Here is a 5,487-nt window from a genome sequence, read left to right on the forward strand (position 1 = left end):
AGCCAAGAGGAGGCACTGGTGAAGTTCTTGCGCGCAAACAAGGATATATTCGCATGGGAGCCCAATCAGCTGGTGGGGGTTCCGAGAGAGGTGATCCAGCCCAACGTGCGCCCTGTCAAGCAATGGGCGAGACGGAAATCTACAGAGAAGCAAGCCTTTATCGTCCAGGAGACCCGCAAGTTGGAGGCCGCAGGTGCCATTCGCGAGGTTCGATACCCCGAATGGCTGGCGAACCCCGTCGTAGTACCGAAGAAAGACGGGAAGGAGCGAATGTGTGTCAACTTCACCAACCTCAACAAGGCGTGCCCGCAAGACTCGTTCCCTCTCCCACGCATCGACTAGATCATCGACTCCACCGCCGAGTGCGACTTGTTGTGCTTCCTGGATGCGTTCTCAGGGTGCCACCAGATCAAGATGGTGGTGGAAGATGTAGAGAAGACAGCCTTCCTGACCCTGTGTGGGGTGTATTGCTACACCTGCATGCCCTTCGGACTGCGCAACATGGGCGTGACCTTCCAGCGGCTGATGTACATCGCCTTAGGGAGGCAGCTCGGGAGAAACACAGAGGCCTACGTCGACGACATCGTGGTGAAGTCTCGGGAGGCGAAGACCTTGATCCAAGACGTCGAGGAGACCTTCGAGAGCCTGCGCCAAGTGAACTTGCGGCTTAACCCGGAGAAGTGTGTGTTCGGTGTCCCTTCCGGCAAGTTGCTGGGATTCCTCGTGTCCCATAGAGGGATCGAGGCGAACCTGGAGAAAATCAAGGCCATTGAGGACATGAGCCCACCGCAGACCCTCAGAGAAATGCAGAAGCTGGACGGTCGAGTGACTGTGTTGGGACGCTTCATTTCCAAGATGGGAGAGCGTGCCCTACCCTTCTTCAAGCTGATGAAGAAGAAGGGCCCACTTGAGTGGACCCCGGAGGCCGACCAAGCCTTCCAAGACCTCAAGCGATACCTAACTAGCCCTTCGGTGATGGTGGCGCCACGACCTCTCGAGCCTCTAGTGCTCTACCTTGCCTCCACCCCATACTCCGCCAGCGCTGCGCTACTGGCGGTTCGGGAGGAGCATCAAGTCAAGGGTGCATCGCGCCAAGCTGCGCCGCCAGTTGAGAAGACGCAAGATCAGGAAGGCATGGCAAGGGCCGTGGCGGCGTCAGCAGAAGTCCAAGCTCAGCAGGACGACACCGCGGAAACCCCCGTCAGCGACCAGGCACCGGGAGTTCCACCACCTCAGGGGACGTCCCAGCTTCCGCAATACACGAGCCCTACCGACGCACCAGCCCTCGTCGAGCACCCGGTGTATTTCGTCAGCACGCTGTTGCGAGACGCAAGGGCACGGTACCCCATGCCTCAAAAGCTTCTCCTTGCGCTCCTGGTAGCCTCACGCAAGTTGCGGCACTACTTCCAGGGCCACCCCATCAAGGTCGTCTCAGCCTACCCGTTGGAAAGAGTCCTCAGGAGCCCAAACTCTGCTGGAAGAGTCGCTGAGTGGAACATCGAGCTGCAAGCATTCCAGTTGGAGTTCAACACCACCAGGGTCATCAAGGGAGCTGCGCTTGCTGATTTCGTGGCGGAATGGACGGATGCCCCAGCACTGGAAAAAGGCGAGGACCGGTCCACCTCGCCAGGAAGTGAGGCACCCGACGGCTGGGTCATGTATTTTGATGGTGCCTTCATGCATCAGGGCACGGGTGCTGGAGCGGTACTCACCTCGCCCACGCAGGACAAGCTCTACTACGCCGTGCAACTCTGCTTTCAGCAGGGCGAGAAGGTCTCCAACAACATCGCAGAATACGAGGGCCTCATAGCTGGCCTGAAGGCCGCGGCAGCTCTAGGGGTGAAGCGCCTCACCGTCAGGGGCGACTCACAACTCCTCGTCAACTTCTCCAACAAAGTATACGAGCCAAAGGACGAGCACATGGAGGCGTATCTCGCAGAAGTATGTAAGATGGAAAAGCAGTTCCTAGGCTTGGAGGTGCAGCATGTGCCCCGTGGCACCAACAAGGAAGCCGACGACATCGCCAGGAGGGCATCCAAGCGGCAGCCCCAAGAGCCCGGCGTCTTCGAGGAGCGGCTCTCCAAGCCGTCGGCAACGCCAACACTTTCAAGCACAGCTCAGCCTCGGGAGGAGCTCCCACAGCCGCCTGCCATAGGAGCCCCAGCCTGTGGCCTGACTTCGGGAGCACGCCTGCTCTTGGTGCTCGAGCCCCAGGAGGAGTACTGGACCAAGGAATTCAAGGAATACCTTATGCAAGGGACGCTGCCAGAGAAGGAGGAGGACGCTGTGATAGCCTGGCTTATTAGGGATGATAGACTACTCATATCAATAAGGAATTCCTTCTTTTCCGGAAGCCCATTCGGACAGAACTCCAAAGTTAAGCGTGCTCAGCTTGGAGTAGTTTCAGGATGGGTGGCCGACCGGGAAGTTTCTCCCGGGTGCGCAAGAGTGAGGACAAAGTGCGCAGAAAAGACTAGTATTGATCTGTGGGGCAAGTCTAGATCCTGCCAGGAGTAACGACCACCGGCGGGTGTGTCCGGGGCGTTACAAGTTGGTATCAGAGCCGACCCTCGCGGTTACACGGATGTTTGCGGATAGGTGCGCAGTCATGTTTTTCATGACGTTTGTGACCCGTCGTGGCACACGGCATGGCACATGTACCGGACTGGATGCACAGACGTATGTGCCAAGAGGGAACGTTCCTGTGGCCCGACGAGGACGTCGGTTCCTCTGAGTAGGGGTGTATATGATAGCCTGGCTTATTAGGGATGATAGACTACTCATATCAATAAGGAATTCCTTCTTTTCTGGAAGCCCATTCGGACAGAACTCCAAAGTTAAGCGTGCTCAGCTTGGAGTAGTTTCAGGATGGGTGACCGACCGGGAAGTTTCTCCCGGGTGCGCACGAGTGAGGACAAAGTGCGCAGAAAAGACTAGTATTGATCTGTGGGGCCAGTCTAGATCCTGCCAGGAGTAACGACCACCGGCGGGTGTGTCCGGGGCATTACAAGTAAGCTTGTCACGACCGGTTTTTCAATAAAAATAATTATTGAGAGACCAATCCCTTTTACGGACCAGTAAGGAAGAATTCCTTCTCACTGGTAGACAATATCTTGGTCACAGAAGAAAAATACCAGGAGTACTAAATATAATACAAGGTTGAGCGGAGACTGCCCAACAATTTATTACATGCACGCCGATAAAACAAGACGGCGGATAGGGTGGCATACTACTAACTCACGATAATAACGGTGGTGGAAATATCACCGCGAAGTGAGTGATATGACTCCTGAAAACTACAGCTCTTCGAGCGTCGGAGAGAGAGGCTCGAGGAGACTTATTGTGGGTGGCGGAAGCGTATATAATACAAGTGACCAATATCCGGGATCGTGCAGGACTGACTGGGACTCCCCTAGGCGTCGGACGCGCTATCAAACTCTTCATCCAAGAGATCGCCTTCGTCAACATCTGGCCAAATCAACAAGCCAGGTGAGTACTATGAAAGTACTCGCAAGACAGTTCGGACATAAGATATAACAAATGTAACCATGAAGCATATGAACAATTTATCCAGTGCGTTCAGACATAGAGATAATAAATACTGGGTGCCAAGGGAGGGTCTGAATGACGCCTCGAGCGGAAACTGCAGAATAGTAATACTGGTGCCAAACGAGGGTCTGAATGACTCCTCGAGCGGAAAATGCAAGAATAATAATGCTGGTGCCAAACGAGGGTCTGAAAGACTCCTCGAGAGGAAAATGCAAGAATAGTAATACTGGTGCCAAACGAGTGTCTGAATGACTCCTCGAGAGGAAACTGCGAGAATAATAATGCCACAGTCGGGCGTCGGGGCGACACCACATAAAGGGCTTATAACAGAAAATAAAAGATGAACATGCCACAGTCGGACGTCTGCGCGACGTCACATAAAGGGCTTATATTTAATGTAAGAAACAAAAAAAACATGCCAAAGTCGGACGTCTGCGCGACGTCACATAAAGGGCTTATATTGCAGCTCAATAATGCAATAGTTCGGGAACATAAATTATCACAAGTACGAGACAAAATTAAAGTTAGTACATCAACAGGAATAATAATTTAACTGGATTTACCACTTGAGCTTGTTCACCGGGGACAGGTTTTCCACGCGGATAGATATGGATATACTGATTACACTACTTGATCATGGATACGATGATTTGGAAGGAATTGACTCTGCAGAGTTTGTACTTAACCACAGCCAATGGATTTCAGTAGTCACGAGGACTAGTTCCGTCTACGGTGTTTTGGAAGAAACACGTCTAACCAGTACACACCCAATTCAACCTTCCGAAGCCAGGGATGACCCTCGGCAACGTTCAAGAAAAACCTTGAGACGGGGAGGCTACAACCTCGCGTAGCATGGGATCAAATTTCTATACGCGCGCTCTAAGGGGGTGCCCCCTCTCGGTCCCAACCGGAAACACCCATGCCCCCTGACCGGATGACTGGCTTTAATCCTGGGCCAAGGTACCATCATCCCGGCCTCTCTGTTTGGTGTGTACACGGAAAGAGGTTACCAACTTACTAAACCGCATCCTGGCAAATGAAACATTTGGTAGCACGGAAGGGGGAAAGAACGATAACGTGACTCCATCCACGTTAACGTCGGATAAAGTCGGATGACGTAAGGCCGGTATGCTACAACAGTACCACCTTGCTGCCCTTCATGCCACCACATGATTAGGCCATCTCTCATCAGAGATCATCGCAACTTTGGAACATGCGGGGGAAAAGAACGATAACGTGACTCCGTCCACGTTAACGTCGGGAAAGTCGGATGATGCAAGGCTGGTATGCTACAACAGTACCACCTTGCTGCCCTTCATGTCACCACATGATTAGGCCATCTCTCATCAGAGATCATCGCAACTTTGGAACAAGCGGGTAGTTGCCTTACAAGCAACGAGGTATTTACCGACACTCATATGCCACGCACAAACTTTCAAGCAAACATGCAAAACACTTATCATATCAAATGTTCAAACATGCTTGCCTGGTTCGGAGAAGTCGGAGTCTAGCTCGGCGAAGTTCGCGGCTCCGTCACCTCTTCCGGAACCTACGGCAATCACGAAAAACGGGCACTAACGTGAAAACCAACGCGTGCACAGAAACTTTTCCAAATATTTTTCAAATAAATCCCTAAAAAACTAGACAAAATTTGAAGGTTGTCAGAAAAAGAATCACTCAAGAATCCCTTTTTATTAAAAAGTTATAAAGGTTTCTGTCCAGGGACTTATCTGTAATGAAACAGAAAAGTTCCAGGGTTTTAACTGAGAAAACAGAAAACGGTTCGATTGGAAATGCGCAAGCTCAAGAGACAAAACGTATTTTGCCTGAAGGCACCAACAGAAAATGGTTCGCGAGCGAATAGAACAGAGGCTGACATGCGGGGTCCACATGTCAGGTTTGAAAAGCTCGCCGGCGCCCGAAGACTGCGGTGGACGC

The sequence above is a fragment of the Triticum aestivum genome, chromosome 1D (genome assembly GCF_018294505.1).
Source record: "Triticum aestivum cultivar Chinese Spring chromosome 1D, IWGSC CS RefSeq v2.1, whole genome shotgun sequence".
Taxonomy (NCBI): domain Eukaryota; kingdom Viridiplantae; phylum Streptophyta; class Magnoliopsida; order Poales; family Poaceae; genus Triticum; species Triticum aestivum.